Genomic DNA, 23,799 nt, shown 5'->3' with positions numbered 1-23,799 from the left:
AACCGCGTGTTGTCCACCGTGCAGCAGCAGCAGCAGCAGCTCCTGTGCTCACCCAGACCAGGGAGAGCACGCGTCGCACCTGCGGCTCTGCACCGTGTGAGCCTCAGCTCCACTTTCAGTCAGGTTTTCAGTCAGGTTACGTAGCCTCTGCATGCCTCTGCTCCTCCAGCTCTGGCCGTGCAGTCGCTCCCCGGGTCAGGACCGCCGCCCCGACCCCCCTGGCCGAGCAGCTTTTAGTGTGTGTGTCCTCGCCCCTGGAGCACCGCGCTGGAAACCCTGAGGGTGTCAGAGTGTGTTGACAGCACAAACAAAATCTGAAGCCATTCCTCCTCAGCTTATAGCTTTTCACTGTGATTTCTGTTATTTTTTAGTCTTTTTACTCTTTATTTGTTTGAATTCAATTTTTTTTATTTATGTTTACGCCATGTTATTGTTTTTAATCATCTTTTTTTATTGCTTTATTTATTTTGTTTTTGTTTGTTCCTACACCTGAGATTTCTACAGGTACAGAGAGTAGATTGTGTACTGTGCTTTGAGTTAAACTGAATAAGTGTACAGTCTGTTCTACACTGTTCTACAAGGGAGCTTCATCACTACAGAGGGTGGTTCTGCACACCATCACAGTCCACACAGGCATGGATGATTGCTCCTTTATTTAAATACCATCATTTTTATTTGTATAGAGATCGTAGATGTTGTTGTGGTATTTTTTTGCTTTATTGTTTTTAATATTCTGTTTTGTTTCATTGTAAGGGACATTGCATTGTATTGTTTATAGATACTGCTACCACTGTATTCACAAAATTAAACCCATTGGCTGACCACAGCGCCACCTAGAGGCCAAAAAGTCCCCAGAGGTACTGTGGTTTTGAGATCAATGTCTGGTTACTGGCTACATGTAGCCTAGGAAACATGGAGAAGCAAACTGGTTGCTATAGCAACATGTTCATTTTTTTTTTTTTTTTTTTTGACACCAGTCAGCTTCCATCAGGCTGATGTGATGTGTGCAACACAAGTCAACCAAAAAACATAAAACAGACGACAAAAGCTGGCAGCCTGCCAGTCCACACTCAGGGGACGGCTGGGATTTGGCTCAACAGCACACGCTAGGCAGGAGTTTGAAAAATATATATAATTAACCAATGAAGTTTGGGTTATGTTGCAATTTATTTTTATCTCCTATAAGTTGTAAAGTTATTCAGTACCCAGTTTCTCCAAGCCATAACCTTTGGCCCATTTTTAAAAAATTCAACAAGTTTGGCCTCTGAAAACATGTTAAATTTATTTGTTGTAGCCCAAGCACATACATTCATTTTAGCAACATTTTCAAAGATCTGTTGGTGTTTTGTTTGTGGATGGCCAAAAAAATCTGCTTAAAAAAATATTATTATTATTAGTAGTAGTAGTATCAATAATAGTAGTAGTAGTAGTAGTAGTATTGCTGTTGTTAGACTGTTATCTTATTTTATTATATTTTAATTTGTAGCTTGAGCTTAATGTTACATAATTGCTACATCCATTCTCATGACAAATAAAAGCTGGTCACCATCTTCCTTTATGTTTTCACAGTGCAGTCGTTTCTAGATTTGGACCATTTGATCTGCACTGTGCTCATCACCGTCTCTTTAAAATGCTATAATTTTATTCACCACTAGACGTCGGCATGTTGCCGTTTGACTGGTCAGCTGCATATTATGCATTCATGTTGAGAGAGAGGGAGGGAGAGAGAGAGAGAGGGAGAGAGAGAGAGTGGGAGAGAGGGAGAGAGTGTCGGTGAAGAGGAAAGGGACAACTTGCTAAGTTTTGCGACAGAGAGAAGGGAAGAAGGACTGCAGTGGGAGAGTGGAGAGTGTGTGTGAAAAGTGTGGTAAGTCATTTCCACATTATTGATTTAAAAAAAAAGAAGAAGAAGAAAAGCGGCATCCATAGCAACTGCTCTTATTCCTTTGAGACTGTGCCTAAAACTTACTGTCCTACTTCTTACCTCCTCTGCGATCCTGCTACTCCATCACGTCTCTGACCTTGTTTTTGTGGGATTTAAACAGAGTACCAGTGACTTTCTGTGGACTTTCTGTGTGTGTGTGTGTGTGTGTGTGTGTGTGTGTGTGTGTGTGTGTGTGTGTGTGTGTAATTAGGGATGAACTAGTCCAGTTCTTGTGTAAATTGGTCCGTGGAGAAATTTCACTCTGTAACGGTGACATTACAAGAATCCACCACCCTGCATCTCGCCGCTCACCAGGAGCAGATTGTGATTTTTTGCACGTATGCATGTGACACCTCCTGACACTGAGCGTGTTTCGGCCTGGCCAGCTGCCCAAACCGCATTTTTCAGAGCGGACTTAGCGGTCATCACTCACATTTTTTTGGGAAACGCTGTTATGATGTGAGGATCAGGAGCGCATGAGAATGAAAGTTTCCACGCTTCTCGCTGAAAGACAGAAATAAACTCTTGGAGGAGAATAACATTTCAAAATACCAACCATTCCACAGGCCGTTCCCTCCCATCACTTTTTTTTTTTCTTCTCGAGGGGGTTACAGGAACTTTGGGCCTCATTGACTTCCCCAGACCACGGCCGCCTGGCACAGCACAGTGGAATTTTACCACGGTACAGTGTGTGTCCTCATGTTAAACCTGCAGTGGACCTACACACTCCCACATGAAGCTGCCACATGCTACCAGCGGCAAATGACTCTAAAACTGATCGTTATCATTATAATTTATACAACAAAGCAGCTCTATGGGGGGGAATTCACCTGAAACACCATTTAAAAAAAAAAAAAAAAAAACAGCTGTTAGTGATTATTGTGTGTGAGAGGCTGGTTTTCTGATGTTCAAGGCATCCTAGGATATAAAATAAAACATATAAAGAGAGGAAAGGGGACAAAGTCTACATCGCATTTCGGGGCCCATGCTGTTTTTGGAGGTTGTATTTTATATTTCTCACAGATAATTCGTCAAATGTAGATGACATCAAGTGAAGCGACAGTTGAGTTTGAAAGCAAAAGAGGAAATTTTCAGCTTTCCGAAGTGTCAATAGGAAAAGTCAGGTGAGGAAAGAGCCTTTTTTTTTTTTAACTTAAAGGCAGAATGAAAAGGATTTGTTGCTTGTGGTTTGTAAACACAACATTCAAAGTTGGCCCCTCCTGCCTGGTTAAGGTTGTTTTTGTTTCCTAGGATGGCGACAGAATGAAATGACCACTCAAAATGTAACGTCGCCGTCCTAGGAAAAAAAAATTGTCCCACCAGCACCTCGCTCTTCCTCCTCCTCCTCTTCCTCAGCGCTCGCCAGCGGGTGAAAGCTCAACCCCAGATTCACTCTCGATGTGGAACGAGCTTCGTCCGCTCGGCGTTCCTCCTCGCTAGGTTTCCTTTTTTCTGCAACTTTCGTAGCTTCCTATTGGCTGTTGTGCTGTTAATCTGGCACTGCGCTGTGATTGGCTGGGAGCAGCACACCTGCCACCCAAAGGCCGACGCCCAGAAGAGTCCCGAGCTCAGCAAAACAAGAAAATCCAGGTAGAGGGCAGGGACTCAGCAGACACACACACCAACACACACACACACACACCAACACACACTGCTAGTGGCTCAGGAGTGATGATGGAAAGGGATTATTTTTGTAGGAGTCTATTCATTATTTCATTGTTTTTTTAGGAAAATCCTTCTCATTCTGCCTTTAACATTTGGCAGCAACCTCCAACAGTCACACGTGGAGAAATCCATCGTAGAGGCAGCGGAGATCCCAGTTCCTCCAGTGACTGTGGCCTCAACAGACCAGAATGCAGTGCAGCCAACAAAACATGCTGCACTTTGAGTGAGGGAGTCTCACCTTTTATAGACTGGAAAAAGTCTTGCCGACTCGTGTTGTGACTCAAATATATTGTTCTGTAAAATATCAAGCCTTTTGATTTCCTTCACTGCAAATACTCAAAATCTTACCAAGATTATTTGTCTTATTTCAAGTAAAGATGTCTTATTACTAGTCAAAATATCTCCTTACACTTAAAATAAGACATGATCACCTCAGAAGTAACTTGTTTTTAGACAATTGTCTCTTGTTTCAAGTGAAAATTTGCTTGAAACAAGTGAAAATTTGCTTGTTTCATTGGCAAAAATTGTTTCTTGTTTCTAGCTAATTTTCACTTATTTCAAGTGAATTTTCACTTTTTCCACTGGCAAATTTTGCCAATGAAACAAGCAAATTTTCACTTGTTTCAAGTGAAAATCGTCTAAAAACAAGTAATTTCTGAGGTGATCATGTATTATTTTAAGTGTAATGAGATATTTTGACTAGAAATAAGACATTTTTACTTGAAATAAGACAAATAATCTTGGTAAGATTTTGCGTTTTTGCAGTGTTGCTACCAGTTTGTCTTTATAGCAGATAATGTATCAGCACTGGAAGTTTTTTTTTCAGCATCAATCACAAAAAAAAATCTGTATTCTGCATGCACTATTTCTGTGTTCACTGCATCTGTTTCTATATGCCTGCACCAAGCTGGCGCCCGTCCTTTGGAGGACAGGGAAAGTCACTGTAGGAAATCCCAGAGGGAAGTCCAAGACTCAGGTGGGAAAATCAGGCAGGACAGTCTGCAAATTACAACACTTTATCACCAAATAACTCCTGGGATGCCTTGAACATCGCAGAGAGCCGACGTGTAGCAGCGTCGGGGTATCGGAGGGCGTTTTCGACCTTCAGTTGAGTGAAAAAACGAAACGACTGCTACTTGTCAAATCTGTCTCACGGCCGTACCTCACAGCGCACGAGGAGCGCCGGGACCGCCTGACACATCGCAGGGCTGCACTCTGACAGCACAGAGACGGTAAATGAAAGGAGACCGCTTCCCGTTCCCGTGTCCTCCCACGTAGCATCGGCCCCGGCGTGGCTGAACCGGTGACCCTGGACAGTTGGCAGCTGCCCACTGTTTACATTCAGCCTGCAAACACGAGCCCGAGTGCAGCAGTGCAGCACATGCAGCTCTGCCTTTGATATTTCTCCCCATGTTGTCTTGCTGCCGAACAAGAGCGCTGCATATGGCATGGAGCTGTTTTGTTGGAAACAGCGAAACTATGTGTGAGAGAGAGCGTGGAGGGGGTGTTGAGTGTTTTCTTTAGACGTAGCAGCTGGTGTTTTTTCAAGCGAGCCCTGTGGCCGGCTTGTGGGCTCCTCTAGGTGTGGCATCTCTCCGGATAATTGCACCGAACACTGGAGCTACAGAGGGTGGGCATAACGGTACAAGGCTGCATTGTGCTGGGGCCTGCAGGTGTGTGTATTTGTGTGTGTATGTGTGTGTGTGTGTGTGTATGTGTGGGCGTGCTGCTCCGCTCCATATTCCCTCACTCCTTCTTCCCTCACTCTCATGTTTGTGCATATTTAATACCAAATTTCAGCCGCTGCTCCCCTATTCTTTTGTTCCCTCTGTATATCTTTGCTGCAGTTTTCAGCACCGTGGTCCCTCTGCCTTGTTTTCCCTCGTTCCTGCCAGGGGAACAAAAGGTGGAGCAAGCGTTAGAAATGCACGGTATGCAGAGGGGAACTGGGATTGAATTAATAAAAAGGTGATTGGGGATGCACGGTATATCCACATCCTGAGAGGCAGGGAGAGGATAAGACAAACCAGCTTGCGTAAACAGTCATAAACTCCCATCTGCTAATACAAAACCAAACCAAACTTTATTTATACAGCACGCGCTCTACAATCAAATGCAATGCAGCGCAATATAAACACGGACACACAGTGTCACAGATGCAAAGCACCACTCTTTCTGTGCACCCATGTTCTGCCAGGGTTTCTGTGTGATTATGATTATTGTGGTTATTGTTTTTTTTTTTGCCTAATATCCTGGGTTGAAAATGTTTCAGTGACCATCAGTTGGCAAATTGAGCTTAAATGTAGAGCTTTGACTTAGTGAAACTGTCAAGTAGATCAGTAACATAATAAATTAGGCTGTATTTTAATTATAACAAGTGAATGCACCTCCTACTTGACATGCCGGCTGCTGTGGCTCATGCAGTCGGAGGCGGATTGCCAAGCACTGAGTTCCTCTCTGGAAGTTCCTGAGCATTTTTTTTTTTTTGCTCAACACAAAACTGAAAAAGTGAAATAAAAGTCAGCGTCTGTGGAGAAACGAGCACCAGGAGGCGGATCGACACAAAGCTCTGCTGGAACTTCCAGTGTGACACGATTCACAATTAAAATGTTGTCAACCAAATGAGCAGAGGCCAAAATAACCAACTGAATCATGAACTGACAACAGAACTGAGTTCTGTTTTAGTGGAGTTGCATGTAGGGTTAAGCTCGCTTCCTCAAAACCCGACCAGCACATGCCAGTTTTGCCAAACCGACCCAAGTCATGGTGAGACTGTCGTTGGATTACCATCACGATGCTGCTTTTTCCACTGGCAAATTTTGCCAGTGGCAAAAAGCGAAAGCGAAAATTCACTTGAAATAAGTAAAAATTAGCTAGAAACAAGAAACAAATTTTGCCAATGAAACAAGCAAATTTTCACTTGTTTCAAGCAAATTTTCACTTGAAACAAGAGACAATTGTCTAAAAACAAGTTACTTCTGAGGTGATCATGTCTTATTTTAAGTGAAATGAGATATTTTGACTAGTAATAAGACATTTTTGACTTGAAATAAGACAAATAATCTTGTTAAGATTTTGAGTTTTTGCAGTGTTGCGCCACCCGCTACCCGCTATCCGTTATGCCGACTCCGTCATTTGCGCCTGGAGGTATGTCCGTGGGCGTGTTTCATGCGCTATCCCTAAAGTTGCTATCTTGTGCACACACTTTAGGGATAGCGGATAGCGGGTGGTCCTGACCACCCGCTATCCGCTATCCCTAAAGTTTGGGCTGTTACGAGAGCACGCCCAGGCGGCTTCAATGCGCGCCCCGACGGAGCCTCGCCACGCACACGGTCGGACTGATACCGGGACGCCGCCGGAATGCACTGAGTATATTACTCATATAGACTGTTTAGAGGAAAGACTGTTTTAATTGGACACTATCGCCAGCACGTTTTATTGTTTTATCATAAGCCAGCAGCTGTACTATATTTTTATTTTTAATATTTTATTTGCCCAATCTACCTTGTCAATAAATTAGTTTACACATACACTATATTACCAAAAGTATTCGCTCACCTGCCTTTACTCATACTATGAACTGAAGTGCCATCCCATTCCTAACCCATAGAGTTCAATATGATGTCGGTCCACCTTTTGCAGCTATTACAGCTTCAACTCTTCTGGGAAGACTGTCCACAAGGTTGAGGAGAGTGTTTATAGGAATTTTTGACCATTCTTCCAAAAGCGCATTGGTGAGGTCACACACTGATGTTGGTCGAGAAGGCCTGGCTCTCAGTCTCCGCTCTAATTCATCCCAAAGGTGTTCTATCGGGTTCAGGTCAGGACTCTGTGCAGGCCAGTCAAGTTCATCCACACCAGACTCTGTCATCCATGTCTTTATGGACCTTGCTTTGTGCACTGGTGCACAGTCATGTTGGAAGAGGAAGGGGCCCGCTCCAAACTGTTCCCACAAGGTTGGGAGCATGGAATTGTCCAAAATGTTTTGGTATCCTGAAGCATTCAAAGTTCCTTTCACTGGAACTAAGGGGCCAAGCCCAGCTCCTGAAAACAACCCCACACCATAATTCCTCCTCCACCAAATTTCACAGTCGGCACAATGCAGTCTGAAATGTACCGTTCTCCTGGCAACCTCCAAACCCAGACTCGTCCATCAGATTGCCAGATGGAAAAGCGTGATTCATCACTCCAGAGAACGCGTCTCCACTGCTCTAGAGGCCAGTGGCGGCGTGCTTTACACCATTGCATCCGACGCTTTGCATTGCACTTGGTGATGTGTGGCTTGGCTGCAGCTGCTCGGCCATGGAAACCCATTCCATGAAGCTCTCTGCGTACTGTACTTGGGCTAATCTGAAGGTCACATGAAGTTTGTAGCTCTGTAGCAATTGACTGTGCAGAAAGTCGGCGACCTCTTTGCACTATGCGCTTCAGCATCCGCTGACCCCTCTCCGTCACTTTACGTGGCCTACCACTTCGTGGCTGAGTTGCTGTTGTTCCCAAACGCTTCCATTTTGTTATAATAGAGCTGACAGTTGACTGTGGAATATTTAGGAGCGAGGAAATTTCACGACTGGATTTGTTGCACAGGTGGCATCCTATGACAGTTCCACGCTGGAATTCACTGAGCTCCTGAGAGCGGCCCATTCTTTCACAAATGTCTTGTTTCACAGTCTGCATGCCTGAGTGCTTGATTTTATACACCTGTGGCCAGGCCAAGTGATTAGGACACCTGATTCTGATCATTTGAATGGGTGAGCGAATACTTTTGGTAATATAGTGTAGTTCCACCTCTGCCTCTTGTGTGTGTGTGGTGTGTCCCGGGGATTTTACTCAATCAGTACAACCTTGTGACACGTCCACTTGGACACATGTGGCTCCACCTCCCGAATTAACTCGCCTATAATCTAATATATAATATGTATATATATATAAAGCCAACTTGCTTTAGCCTCAGTAGAAGCCCTGAGAAAATCTACCTCCCTCTCTCCATCGCGGGTTTAGGATTTAGGATTTAGGATAGCGCAGCCTGCCCTTAAAGGCAATGGCACCTGGCACACTGATTGGTTTAACTGGCGTAACGCCCAAAACACACCTATACATAATATAGCGGGTAGCGCAGGTGTTTTGCGGATAGCGGGAGGTGCACAAGATAGCAACTTTTACGGGGGAACGCCTCTTCCTAAATCCTAAATCCGCAAATAGCGGGTTTAGGGAGTCTGGCGCAAGATAGGGCCCTAAGGCTATAACATTACTCCAAAATAAAAGCCAGATTGAAAGGATAGGTAGTTAGTTTCAGTTTTTAGTTTCCGTTGCCATTCTGACGTCCAGAGGCAGTTTGTTCCACAGTTTGGGGGCAAAAAACCAGAAGTCGGCCTCAGTGCTACTTTTATGGGACGCAGAAGAAACACTTACAAGGTAAGCCGTGGAGGAGTTCAGTGATCTGGCAGGAGCAAGGCCATTTAAAGCTTTATAAACAAGAGAAAAAACTCAAATCAATTCTAAAACATACGGGGAGTCTGCAGTTTGTGAAGCGGTGGGGTGATGTGATCCATTTTCCTTGTTTTAATTAAGATTCTGGTCACTGCACTCTGGACCAGCTGTAGTTTTCTTATAGACTTTGTAAGTAATCCATTAAAGAGGGAATAAAAATAGTCTAAACAGCTAGTAATAAATGCGTGACTGAGGATTTCAGCATCTTTCTGAGTTAAAAAGGATCTAAAAGGTCTAAAATCACTCCCAAGCTTGCGATGTTTACTAAAACCACCAAGATTTGATTGCAGTTTTTTCTCTTTCTCCGTTTCGAATCTCTGTTTTTTCCTCATTTAGTTTGAAAAAGTTTTTACCCATCCATACATTAATATCAGTCAGGCAGGCAATAAGAGCATGCAGTGCATCGGGGTCATTTGGCAAAACAGAGACGTACAATTGTGCATCATCAGCATAAAAACGGTAGTTGACATGGCGATGGTTGGTAGTGTTTCCCAGTGGCAGCATATTCAACAAAAACAAAACTGGACCAAGAATGCATCCTTGAGGAACACCATATTTAATACCACAAGTGTCAGATACTTTGGCACCCAACGTGACAAAAAACTACGAGTTACATGAGAGGGACACCAAGCTGAAACACAGTCAGAGAGGAAGGCCGGCCACATTGTTGGCATCCACAGTAACTCTCAGGCGAATAACAGCTTTCAGAAGCAGTGCAGTTTACTCGGTAAGCAGACTGGAGCTTTTCTAAAAATGCCATTGTTGAATAAATGAATAAGCAATTGATGAAAAACAAATTTTCTCTCAAAGTTTGCCAAGGAAAGGAAAGGTGCATTAGAAAAGAAAAGCATGCCTCAGTCTTCAGCTGGGTGAACCAAACCCACATGTCTATTTTCTACTTTTGTCTGCCCGCTCTCAACAGACTGTGAAATGATAAGAAGTGATAAGTCGCTAACAGATGTAAAGAGAGAGTGGCAGCAGCGGGAGCCAGTCGGCTGTGCACCACACCTGTGTGTGAGTGTTCAGCACACCGCGCCTTCAGTCAGCGAGATAAAAATGTTTCTGAAGCCTCAGCATGCTGCACATACACTTCAGAATATATTAAGAGATATGTTTCAGAATAAAATAGTAATATGCATTTTTACATGTGGAAGTCACGATACATTTTAAACACTGGAAACACATTTTGCAGGTATCGACATTTTTTTTTTTTTTTTTTTTGCCAGGGCTTATTTTGAAGCATATTTCTAAACATATTCTGTATACATGTTAAATTTGCTTTTTCCATGCGGATCCTCAACAATGAGAAATGTAAAAATAGTCTGAATTTTTTGTTGTTGACAACTTCACTAACAGCGACGGCACTGCGAGCTGAAGCTGCTCACACTTGAAGTCCCATGTGACAGCTGTTTTTTAGTCTGTCCTCTCAGGGTTTGTGGCACCAGCGTGACCTCTTTTATTTTGAGGGATCTCTTCTGTTCTCCTCTGTTATTGCTTGTTGAGAGCTCTGCCGAGATGTTTAGTGCAGAGTGAAAACCACAAGGCTTTACCACGCTCCTGCACTGCCACTGACTTCCAGCCTCACGCCCAGATTCACACACACAAAAAAAAAGAAGAAGAAAAAAAAAAAACAAGGTTGCTCTCTTTTCCTCAGTGTTTTTGATGCTTTGCTCCCTCTCTGAGTCTCTCTCACCCTCTTCTCTTCCTCCACTTTACTTTTGGCTGACATATCCAGCTTTTACTTTTATTTAAGCTTGTGGTGAAGTTACTTAGTTTTCTTTGTGGGTGATAGTAAGCAGACATTAACATTTGGCATTCAGATGTCTTGGCAGACCTCTTGGCAGAGCAGCTGCAAACAAATCTTTACATAACCTATAATTTTGCATTGCAGTGGGAATACTTTTAACCTCTGTAACTCTGCCTCATACCATCGGTGGATTCGTCATTACAAATGCACGCTGTGTGGCTGAGTTTGGCTCACACACCCACAGGACTTTATTTGAAATTCTACCAGAGATCCCAAGTTTTCCAAAGATCCCAAAACATGTCCTGCTGGATTCCAGGGAAACAAGTCATGTAGATCTTTTCTGTTTGGTGTGTTGTTGCAGCCAAAAAACAACAGCATCTTGGCTTTGAATAGCTCACTCAGTATCAGTGTGAGGTAGCTCCAATGAAGCAGCAACCAGCAGAGACACAACATGGATGTGATCTTGTCCAACATTATTTTTTCTGACTTTGAAGCCACTGAGTTCACGGGGGATAAACATGCTGGCCTCCCAGCCCCTGAAAAACAGGCCTGTCCCTTTCTGATTTGGTGACAAAAGGCTGACTGTGCCCTCCTATTGCATGTGACATTACCGTGTGGAGACAAAAATGTTTTTCTAACTAAGCTTTTTAAGGGGAAAATCTCAGTTAAAAGGGTTAATGTGATTGGATTCATGAAAAACATCATGCATCAGATCCTGATGTTTCCAAAGATCCAAAACATGTCCTGGTTAATTCCAGGAGAAAGTGTGTAAAATGATGCAGAAGACATGCAGATATTTTCTATTTGATGTGATGCTGTAGCCATACTCAATGTAAGGCTGATGTACCGTCAGCAAAGTGTTGCAGAAGGCACATACAATGACCATGTATTATATATATATATATATATATATATATTGTGCAATTTGGAAAAAAAATCTAACTGCAGAGATTTAAGGGTGAATCAGAGTTAAAGGGATAAACACGGTGGCGTCCCACAGGTCCAGACATAGTCCCTTTGCGTTTCTGATTCGGTGGCTAAAGGTTATCTGTGCCTCACCCATTCCTCAGATTTCTCTCAAAGCATTCCCAGCGTGTGCTCTGTTGCTAGATTGTGATTTAATTTACTTTATCAGGAGTTTCTGTCTGGATACGAGCGGCGACCAGAAATGAATCTCAATGAGAGCGAAGCCGTTGTCTTAGCGGTTTTACTCGGTGGAGGTTGTTCGGTCTTTGGCGATCTTAATGGGTTTAGCCTTAACGGTTTGAAGGTTGGGTCCCTGGACACGCATCACAGTATAGCCTGAGGGCAAAAATCAATTTTCATCATTTTGAAATGGAGAAGACCAGACATACTAGACTTGAGGTGCAATCCCTTCAGAAAGTATTCAACCTGCTTGATGCTTTTCCTCCGCATTTTGTGGTGTTGCGGACTGAACACACTTTCATCCAAATATTTTAAAAATGAGATAGAGCTATACTCACAGGCTTAAATATTTATGATAAGGTATAGACTTTATCATAAATATTTAAGCTTGTGAGTTGGTATTTTAGTAGAAGCACCTTTGGCAGGACTTGAGGTCTGCTTTGGGTCTTTGAGCTGAAACGCATATCTTTAAGTTATTTCATTGATTTTCAACAGGATTCGAGTCCAATCTTTGGCTGGGTTATCCAAGGACTTTTCTTGTACTGAAGCCAGTCCGGTGTTGGCTTGGCTGTGTACTGTGGGTCATTATCCTGTGGAAATATCGAATGTAATCACTGTCCTCATCGTTTTCCTGTATTTGGCTTCATTCTGTGTTTACTTTACTCTTACAAGTCTCCCAGTCTCTTAAAAGTCTCTGCGGATCGTCTGATGCTGCCACCGCTGGGCTTCGCAGCAGGGATGATGTTACACGGGTGATGAGCTCTGCTCTCTTTCTGCCAAATATAGCAGTTACGCTCGTAGCTAAACGCTTCAGCTTTTGCTTCACGTGCCTCGGTGTGAACGTGCTGCCATGTGCCTCTCTTGTCCCCCGAGGAGCCGTTTCTGCGGTCCGTCTGTCAAACCTCTCACGGCAGCGCAGGGGCACCGCGGTCCGGTCAGGCCGAGGTCACTCCTGCTCAGTTTCATCAACAGCCGGCTCCAGGAAGAGTCCGGATCGATCTATGTTCTGCCCTGCCTCCTGCTGACGGAGCCGGCTGTGTCCTCGTGAACCCCGGGCCCTGTGGAGATGGTTTTTTTTTAAAACATTAGGCTTTAATCTCACCACTTTGACACTGATGTGTTTGACACTGTGTTGATGTACGACGTCCAAACAAAAATATGTTTTCATATCACTCAAACAAAGTGACGCCGACTTCGGACGTTAGCTGCTGATGCCATGTTCACAGGATTTCTAGCAGCTGATCTACCCACAGGAACGTCTTGCTCTACAAGCACTCAGAGCTGCCAACTTTTCAAAAAACCTTGGAGTGAGATTTGATGGTGGTGGTGGTGGTGGGGGGAGCATATTATCCGGCATATTATCCAATGAAATTGGGTAATATGCCGGGTGAGTGGAAGTCCCTGATTGATCGAAAAGATTCTTCTGATTGGCTGAGCCTCTTGTAAAAGTGGCCCAGCCGCCACTGCCTCTGCTCTGCAGGTAAAACTTACCAATAGATAGATCACAGATAAACAGAACCGTTTTTAGTCAAAAGAAAAAAAGGCTCTTGATGAGCACTTCAGCGTGAGAAATCGGAGGTGTGGCGTGAGAGCGTGTGAAGCCAATCAAATGCGTGAGTCTCACGGCCAACGCGTGAGAGTTGGCAGCTCTGAGCACTTCATGTCTGTGTTTGTCCCCATATTTTTGAACAAATATACACACGACGCACAGGTATGTTTCTAGTGTCCTCTGCTGCATCTAGTGGCACCACGGTTGAAGCAATCTGACATCTATTTTTCCTGTGACATTGGCTCCGCCATGTCAAAATCATGCTTTTCCAGTGGAAGTTAGGCTCTTCATTTCTGCATTCGTGTCCACATTTGTAAACCAACATAGACATTTTATACATCTAAATTGTTCAACATTTTCTGATGAATCAAATAACACCAGGGTCGAAGCAATCTGACCGATACGACCTTTGGGAATCGGCAACATCGGGTTTTGCTTTTCACAATGTACTTCTGGATTCATCGGCACACTTTTAAACAAACTTAAACTTTATACATGTAATTTTTCGGCGTCTCCTTCTGAGTCTAGCCATGCCGGGGTTGAGGTAATTGCACCTCTGCTTTTATCATGACAGGCTTCATAAAGCGCGGCCCTGCCATGTCTAACATTAGCTGGATTAGCTGTTGAAGACAAAGTGAACAAAGGCGGCCGCTCCCTTGTTGTCATGGAGGATGAGGTGAACAGGGGACCAGAACACTAGAGAGTTTGAAAACACCTGATCTGTGAACCTTATAAATACATACAGCATGCATTTTATTCTACATTATGTGCCGTGAATTCATTTGGCCGCAGATGGACTCAAACCGAGCGGCGGAGAAATCTCAAGGGCACGGAGAAGAATTGAATTTCCATTTTGAGTTTTACTGCAAGGGAGACGAATCACTATTGAGCCAAAACAGTCCAACTTTTCATTCAAGGGTTAGGCTACTAGAGCGGGGGGAAAAAAAAATGCTTTAATCCATTTTGAATCGAGGCTGTAACACTACAAAACACAGAAGGAGTCAAGAGGGTTGAATGCTTTTCCGAAGGCGGTGTGGAGCGGCCCTGAAAAACCGAACTCCGCCTGAATCGGACCGGAGACGACCCCACCTGACCCGGGCCGCTCCTCTGTAAGAACATCCTGATCGCTAACAAGCCTGGGGTGGGCGCGTTGTTTTTGGCATCGCTGCGGCTTATTAATTTCATCAGAGCCGGCCCCATGCTGAGAGCGACGCCATCCTCTTCCTCTCTCTCTCTGTGCTCATCGTTGCATTTTCTTGATTTGCCGTCTCCTGAGGATTCAAACAGAGAGTCACACTGAGCTCCTGGTTCAGCACACACAGGAACGGATAGATTATCCTGTTTCCATGCCAGTTTGGGATGATTTATCTAATTATATCCCCAATTAGCTCACAGTGGCTAATGTCATGCATAATTAGCCCCTGTTAGCAGGAATATTCCCAGCACTGTAATTAACCCTCACATGGAGGCCTTGATTATAGTGTCCTTTATAATGTGCGCTCCGCCCTGGACAAAAACCTCCCCAAACTTAGACTCATATATAATTTGTTTATCACCGTATAGTTATGCCTTGCATGCCACGCTGGAGCTGTTTTTGGTGCGGCGGAGAAAGTCCACATGCCTTTAAAAAAAAAAAAAAAAAAAAAAAAAAAAGGACAAATGTGTAATTTTGCTGTTATTTGTTGTTCTCTAACTGGGTCTGTGATGTAATTGACATGCACAGTCTGCCACTGCCGAGTCCACAGCGACTTGTTCTCATTGGGAAGTTCACAAGGTACTTTTTTTTTTTTTTTTTTTTTTTTTTTTTTTTTTTCTTTTTTTGCTCTTACTGCCACAGCCTGCGGATTAGTTGCTATGGAAACAAAGCTGTTGGAAATCAGGATGAATACTTTACCCGATACTTGTGTTTGCTTCCACCGGTTTAGGGTGCATTATTGAAAAGTTTGAAGAGCTCGGCTGACAGAGGCCTGGCGTCTCTCAGGGCCGCGCTGGCTCCCGCGCTGAAACTTTCAACACGTGGGTTTTCTCTCCGCCGCCGTCCACGCCGTTTCCCCCGTCCGTCTACAGGCTCGATCGCTCGCCCTCTCCCCCACCTTCCACCCCCGTGCTCCAAAGCTTTTATTTTTTTCATTTATTAGTTCGTGATCAGACTTCTGCTTTTCATGATTAAAAAACTGAATGGAGATTCATCAGATGAGAGCAGAACAGAGAGCAAGGCAGCAAAAAAAAATTCATGGAAATCAAAGGGCTCACATGAATGGCCTGATGATGCCTTTGGTCTCACGCCTCAGTTTGTCTTCACTGGGAAGAGAAATGACTGCGACGTCTGAATCTAACCTCCGTGTCCATTGAGGCCGCTGCATATTTGATTGAGTAAAACTGTAAAGAGGAGCAGATAGTGTCAGCTGATCTGGTAACACAACACTATAAACAGAGCGTCCTCCTGTGTGTCATCAAGTCAAAACGGATTCAGTGAACAATCATAATGATAATAATCCTCCTGTGTGATAACAGGCGGGCAGGCAGGTGCGTTCACACGGACCTCAGGTAAAGATTTTAAACGTCACAGCCTGATTGGAGCCACCGAGCAGTGCGTACACTGACCACCAGGGGCTGAGTGAGCCACTACAACGCCACTGGTGGGCTTTTATTTTGAAACTTTTTTATTCACCCACTTAACAAAAATCACTTTATTTCTTTTCACTTATTTCTTCTTATTTTAAAATTTGCCATTTTTTAATATAAACTATTTTGTTGTAATTTGTGACAGCTTTAAGGTGACTTTAATTGTAAATATGTATTTTTAATAATTTTTTTACTAAATTTTTTTTATTTTTTATTATTATTATTTGGTACATTTTTGCTGCTGATTTTCAGATTTTTTTTAGCTTTTTTTTTTGGTCACGTGTTACTAGTTTCTTGCTACTCTGTGGGTCCTTCCTTGCTGATGTAATCATCACCTTTTTTCATGTTTTTGAAAGAAATGAAGTGATTTTGCTCTGGTTTCAGAGGGTTAAATGCTTCCTGAGGCCTTCAGAAGCCTTTCACAAGAAATCTGACATCAGTACATCATCACTGATGTTTAAATATACATAAATACAGTATTTTTTTGTCATTTTCTGTTTTTAATCTTATTTTATTTTTTTTTTATTTTCATTCATTCATTTTGATTTATTTTGCACATGTAGAAGGAAAGAGAATATAAAAACATATATAAAGGAAGAAAATGAAATAATTTCCAACAATGAACAGCTCAGTGCAAGAGAAAATATCAAAACACACACGTTTGAAAAGGAGTGGGGAGAAGTGTGAACTTATTGATCCCCACCCCTCCTCCATCAGTTAGCCTACTGATTGATCATTAATCAGCTTCCTGTTATTTATACAGCCTAGATATTCTTAACTTTATTTAAATAAAGGGTAATTGATAATATCAGACATAACCATATTATTTATGTACATATCATAGCCATACTAAGTAAATACTATTTTCTATATAAATATGTGATGTCATGTAGCATACTACTGTTCCTTTTTTTTTTTTTTTTTTTTTTTTTTTTCCTGATTTGCGAATCACTGTTTCCCCATGTTTTTGAAAGAAATCAGATCTCAGAGGGTTAACCCAGTTGGCACTGGCCTGGACGGCACATTCCCAGTTAGGATTCGGGCTGGCTGAGCGAGGGGCGGGCCGGGTCGGGGTCGGGACGGTCGGGGGAAACAGGACGAGCTGCAGCGGAGGTCAGCTGTCAGGCTCAGGCGAACGCGGCTGTGTGCAGCTTCGCCTGTCAAGTCAGCGGGACGCCCCGTCACGCTCACACTCCGCCTCTGACAAAGTGCTTCTATTTTTACATCAGTGACAGATTTAATAGCTCTGTTTTAATCCTTTTGAACTAGGGCCTGGATCCACACGAGGCTGTAAATGTAAGATCTTAAAATGGCATGTTTTTAAAGGATATATCAAACTGAAAAACTGTAAAAAGTAAGTGCACCAACTGAATCAAAACATGCCGTTTACCCCGGGCGTCGCTCCTCAGGTTCAGCCACTTTGTTTTCAGCTACATAACAAGGCCTCACTGTTAACAGGTCATTAGAAATGGGCTTTTATCTCTGGGAGTCTTCTCCAGCCTTTGGTAATTATAGCAGTGTGTTTGTGAAGTAAAATCTAAGTGCTGTTTGCTTGCTTCATTTCTTTTTTTTTTGTAGAGTTTTATTGCTAAGGACAGCTTTGAGGACAGTTTCACATTGCCACCACAGCTTCTTTATTTCCAGTCAGTTTGCCCTACCAGCCTGTTTAAAGACTCACAGTGTATTGTTAGTTACAGTTCTGTGCTTCTCAATGCCAGGTCCACTTTTCAATAACTCTTCACACAGCAGAACAGGGCCGTGCGTCGACCAAACTGTGACTGACTGTTGAATTTCACCTCTTATTCAGACTCAGTTAACAGTTAAACTAATGCAACTGGAGCACAATGTATGACTGTGCAAACACATAAAAAGTACCCAGCTCCATTGTTTGAGTCAAAGAGCCGATCCTCCTGGTCAAATATTCCTGCACCACAAGTGAAAAGTCCTCCATCAAATTTTTACTTTAGTTAGCGTACTGGAGAACTTGCTTTTAAAAACACTTTAGTATTCAAAAGTTCATTTTCTTTTTAATGTCCTGTTTGTTGGCTGTATTGTTTTCATGATGCATTTACAGAAGCTGGTAAAGTCTGACGTGCCTGTCGAAACACTGCTGACCACCGCCGGCTTAGTGCTTCACTAACAGAGTGAAACGGACACATTTTATTTTGAAAGTGGATGTCTTGAGCTTGGCCTGCAGAGCTGGATGATGTGTTTCTGCTTTTACACCAAACCCAGTGGAGAGCGGGTGCTGTGATTGGTTTCCTCATGTGAGGAACACAGCGTGCAGCCAATCACATTTTAGAAAAGAAAAAAACAATCAATAGTTGGCCACAAAGCTGTGCTTAAAAGTAACATATAACAACAACCTTCATAGAAATGTAGTGGAGTCTAGAGTGCGGATGTTCGACCCGCCAGGACCCGACAGGTCAGGCCAGGTTTGGACAAAAATTTAGAAACTATGTTCAGGTACGGGTTGGGTTTGGTCACATCAGCGTAACTCTAGTGTAATAAAAATAAAAATAAATAAACATAATGGACCTACTGTTTGTTCTGGGCAACTTCCCGCACAGTGCTGGAGTTTACGTGACGGCGCTGAAGGCAACACATAGGCTATTTCAGGAGGTAAAGGTAACCTTGCGATGGAGGACAAGCAAAAACTGGGCCTCAGGTCGAGTTCAGGCACACAAAAAAACGCCTGTCGGGTTCAGGTCGGGCTCGGTTGTTATTCTCCCGTCTCGGGCCGGGTCGATCCGCACTCTGGTGGAGTCAAAAGTACAATATTTGACTTTGAGATGTAGTGGAGAAAAAGCCAGAAGTTTCCAGAAATAAAAGAAAACTAAACAAAACAAATACAAGTGTTATGTAAGGATACTCAAAACAATGTGAGTACATTGTACAATTACTGTCCACCACTGCATACTCACACGCAACTCACACAATGTGAAAAACTACATTTTGAAAATTGAAATTCAAGCTCAAGACCTGACAACAACAAAGTCTACTGAGAAAGCAGAGAGTTTATAGAAACACATGTTGACAAACGGCTGATGGAGACACACTGTTTCCCTGGTTTTTCTGCAAGAAAGACGACACAAGGTGAGATGTCGGTCAGAAGATGTCAGTGTTTTTAGTTCACTGATCCGGATTCTGTCTAGATATGATTTCTAACCTTAACCAAGTATTTTGAGGTTGTATTCAGGCTAAGTTGCACTTGCCAAGCCTCAGATTTTCTCCTCACCTGTTCTGGTTTTCCGTCGAAAAAATTAAGCTGAATTTATTGTTTGGCATTGGCGCCTTCTGATTGGTTGCTGTTTGTTATTTATGACTAAAGTTTGAATGTGAAATTCAACACCCTGCCTCCTGATTGGCTGCTGCTTGTGATCAATAAGAGACCTAATTAAAGTTTGAATGCTGAATTTCTCTATTAAAAATTTCACAACGATAATCCAACTGACCAGTTAAATGCAATCTGTTATTTGGCATTCAGTGACATGTTTTTTTAAATGAAATATAACAGACTAATAATCAACATTCATACTCAAGGAAGAGAATTAGCCTGCTGTATTTTACTTGTTGGGAGCGGCAGAGGACCTGGACTGTCCAGCGGGGGGCGCTGGCCCCAAAAAAAAAAAATGAGAGCCACTGCTTTACAGGTGACAGTTTTTTTTTTCTTTTTTATTTCTACATATGAATTAGTTGGATGCTGATTGGAAATGTGTTTGCATTTACTGCCCTGCGTCCCTGAGCACCTCCAGTGGTTTGGGTGACCGGATCACAATCCGTCTCCAGTGTTTTGGGTGTATTAGGCCTTTATTTTTACGTGGTCGAGGGCTATATGACTGCAGTCTGATCATCAAGATGCATGTTGACATATCAGCTGTGAGGAGGCGTCGCTGTTGTGACCAACAAACTGTTCCTGTTGGGAGAAAACCAGCGTGTTTTGGTGGAATGACGGATTCTGAGGCACTCGTACGGCGTTTTGGTTGTTTTGGTGTATTTTCTGTGTGTTGGTGCAGTGAGCAGTGCAAAGAGTTTTGTGAACCACTTGAGGTCCTTTTTTCTTAATTAGATAAACTACAAATTTCCTCTGTTTGTATGCTTACACTAAATCCGGGCAGCCCTTTGCCAGTTTTTTTTTTTTTTACTCTCTGAAGGTTTTTTCATATCGTTCATATTTTATTTTATTTTATTTTGTTTCCCCCTTAATCTACCTGCATGTAAATAATTGCTTCATAGAGTGCAGAAGCAGATGTGCTAAAACGAGCGGCTCTGACACCTGCTAATCTGCTCAAAGTCTCGTCTCTTTATTTAAGGAAAGCCATCTGCCTCGTGCGGCTCACGTTCACATTAAAATATTCCTCCCTCACGTTGTAACAAATGCTCAGCTGACAGCCCGTCTGTTGATAATTGGGTTTGGAGGCGTCCCATAACGTTGAAAGAATGCCTAAGAATATCCGCTGCGGACACTTTGCAGACAGCGGCGGCTATCGCAGTCGCTTCTGATTAGCAGCAGCGACCAGAGCAAACAGTGTGCACATGTTCCACGGCTCAGGTAGATGTGAAAAAAAAAATGGCTTTATGTCTTTTTTTTTATGATGAGGTTTTGTAGTTGAAAGACCCCATTCTCGGGAAAAAGCTCTACCAATCAACTTCTCTTCAAACAACTCATTTTATGAACGTGATCTTGTTCAGTAAAACATTTAATTGCATTCTGGAAACATTTGCACACATTCGATGGCAAACCCCTTTTTCTTTTTCACGAGGCAGCCGTGTGGCGCACAACCCTGGCCGCTTCAGACGGACTTGGTGTTGTGTTTGATTTGGGCAGCTTCCCTCTCTGAAATCCCTGGAAGCATTCTGGTATCCCTGAACTAAAATATTACCAGGGAGAGGGATACATGCAAAAACAGGTTGATAGCCTCATTATGCAGCCGCTGAGCTGGGCTGGGTTAAGCTGAATCCAGGCCTTGTCACTTTTACAACACAAGAGAAATGCCAGAGAAATTGTGGCTTTCAGCTTGAACTTGAATCGCTTGGCTGCCTCAGTAACATTCTGCAAAAGACAATTATTTTTTTCTACTTTCATGCACAAATGCCCAAACGCATAAACCACACTGTCATTTTTTTATTGTATACAGTAATAGCAGTCGTATTTTTACTCAGACATCACACACAATACACTAAGTATAAACAGTATATACAGTATACAATCTATTACACAGTCTAGACAGTTTACTGTAAACACAGTCATTCACAGTGAGAGTTAAGTAATGACTGAAAAGGCCCAGGCAGAAGCATAATGCTCATATATGCCTGGCCTATATTCATATCAATTTAAGCTGCCATACAGAAATAATAATAATAAAAAAAATCATTCATATTTGTAACCCTAAAAAAAAAAGGTCTTTATAAACCATTCTCTTGAAAACCGAAGGCATGTTACACTTTCTTAAAAATTTATTAGTATTGTTCCATATAGCACATTTTGTACAATTAAATGAAGTACAGACAGTTTACTGCTAATGGCAGGCCAACACACTGCCATTAGCAGGGCCACCATGCAGTCGGCATCAGCCTGGCTATGTGTGTGTGTGTGTGTGTGTGTGTGTGTGTGTGTGTGTGTGCCATCACTTGTGAACCGTCAGTGCTCTGGTCATTTCCACATTTGAACGAGTAAATTTTTGCATATTTAATTTAAAGCAACAACAAAAAAAAGCAACGTTCCAATAACCTTTTTTTTTTTTTTTTTTTTTTTTTTTTTGAGGAAATCAGATGTTTTTGTTTTTGTCAATTTTCCCGAGAGCACTTTCACAGTCTAAAACAAAATTACAAGTAATAAAAGTAAGTCATAAAAAATAAAAGTAAGGCTCAAATTGATTTTTGTTTTCAGTTGTTAGATTTTAACCACAAAGAAAAACTGAGTGAAATTCCTGTTTGTTAAAACTTTATAGGTTTAGAAAAGACGATGAATTCTGCAAATCAAAAGAAATCTCGCTGTGAAAAAACGTGTTGGATTCTGTCTCCGTGTTCCCTGTTGAGTTCTTTAGTTTGTGTGTTTGTCTTGTGCTCTGTGTTGAGTTATTAAGTTTAATGATGGTTTTACATTATTTGTACACCGGGATTGTGATTGTTGATTCTTTTGGTGCAGCTCTATCTGCTGTGAGTTTTATTATTTGATGATATTTTATGATGCTACTTCAAAGTAAAAGACTGGATTTCAAAGACAGCCCAAACCCAAATTGTGAAGATATAAATACATATTATATAAAGCCGAAATTTTAGATTGAAACTGTGACTTAATTGTCAGAAAGTTTACTTTCTCACTTGCTGATATGGATTTGGATTCGGGTGCGTCCCTAACACACTGATGCATAGGAGAGAAACAAATTATCTCTGTGAAAGGCGTTTTCACGCGGCAGAGATGATAATGAAATATGATAAAATTAATTAGTAAAATGAGGTAAAGAACTAAAAAAATAAAAGGAATCACTGTTGAAAAAATGTCCTCACTTTGCATGATTTCACTTTAAACTGTCAACTAAAAAGCGAGTAAAAAAAAAAAATCATTTGACCCTGATCGCCCGCTCCATGCTCACCGGCGTAAAGCAGCCTGAAGGCACTTGGAAGTCGCCAAGGTTCACCAGCCTGTGAGAGCAAAGTGTGTGTGTGTGTGTGTGTGTGTCTGCCTGCGTGTTACACACACACACACACACACACACACACACACACACACTTGTGCGTCAGTTGATGGGTCCTGATCCGAGTCGTCTGCAGCTCCGGGGTCTTTACTGGTGGTTATCTCTCTCTCTTGCTCGCTCGCTCGCCGCCGTGTGAAGCTGCTCCCTGGAGCCGCTGATGAGATTACTCTCAGCGGGATTCAGCTCTCTTTTGTGTGTGTGTGTGTGTGTGCCTCTCTTAACCCAGTGAATGAAGGAGGACAGGTGTCTCTGCCTGTTTCTGACTGTGTGTTTGTGTGTTTGCCTCTGTGTGTGTGTGTGTGTGTGTGTGTGTGGGCTGGTGTATGATCTGGGCATGGGCATCTGAACGCCAGTCAACAGGCCTCCGAGGTCACACACACAACATGGAAAGCGCTTAGTCTCCCCGAAAGCGCTGTTTTATTCATCTTTTGACTTGCTTGTATTGTATTGTTGTGTTGTTGTAATGTTTATTGTTTGTTTGTTTGATTGTTTGTCTGTTTGTTTGTTTGTCTGTTTGTTTGTTTATCTGTTTATCTGTTTGTTTGTTTGTTTGTTTATCTGTTTATCTGTTTGTTTGTTTGTTTGTTTTGTAGTGATTTTCTCTTGTGATTTTAACTCTTTCTGTCGTTTCTCTGTCTGTAACTTAGTGTTTTTGCTGCTGACCGTCTTAGCCAGGTCTCCCTTGAAAAAGAGATTTTTAATCTCAATGGGATTTACCTGGTTAAATAAAGGTTAATAATAATAATAATAATAATGGAGCGCAAACTGTTGCCCAAATATGGACTTCCACGACAAACGCCATTTTCTGTACGGGTGGGGGGAAAATCCACACATCACATCCATCACATCGTCGTCCCTGTCACACTCTGTGATTTTACCGTTGAAAACTCTTTTAACTGGGACTGCATCCCCTGAAATCTGCTGCTGCTCTCCAGCCCAAACCATCATTTTACCA

At 42.5% G+C, this 23,799-nt stretch overlaps 1 protein-coding gene across 3 annotated transcripts in view; it reads left to right on the top strand.

Annotated features, from left to right (window-relative positions):
* tspan4a (tetraspanin 4a) overlaps positions 1 to 23,799 on the top strand; it is a 192,978-nt gene that overhangs the window by 14,516 nt on the left and 154,663 nt on the right. Inside the window, exon 1 of one of the 3 annotated variants that reach the window (XM_030079952.1) lies at positions 1,771 to 1,867. The exons of the other annotated variants lie outside the window; for them this stretch is intronic. The gene's annotated coding sequence lies outside the window, so the exon portion shown is untranslated. Of the gene's footprint in view, positions 1 to 1,770; positions 1,868 to 23,799 lie in introns of those variants that run through there. 3 annotated transcript variants of the gene reach the window in all.

Source organism: Myripristis murdjan, chromosome 3 (assembly GCF_902150065.1).
Source record: "Myripristis murdjan chromosome 3, fMyrMur1.1, whole genome shotgun sequence".
Classification (NCBI taxonomy): domain Eukaryota; kingdom Metazoa; phylum Chordata; class Actinopteri; order Holocentriformes; family Holocentridae; genus Myripristis; species Myripristis murdjan.
This window is presented reverse-complemented; position numbering and strand designations above follow the sequence as displayed.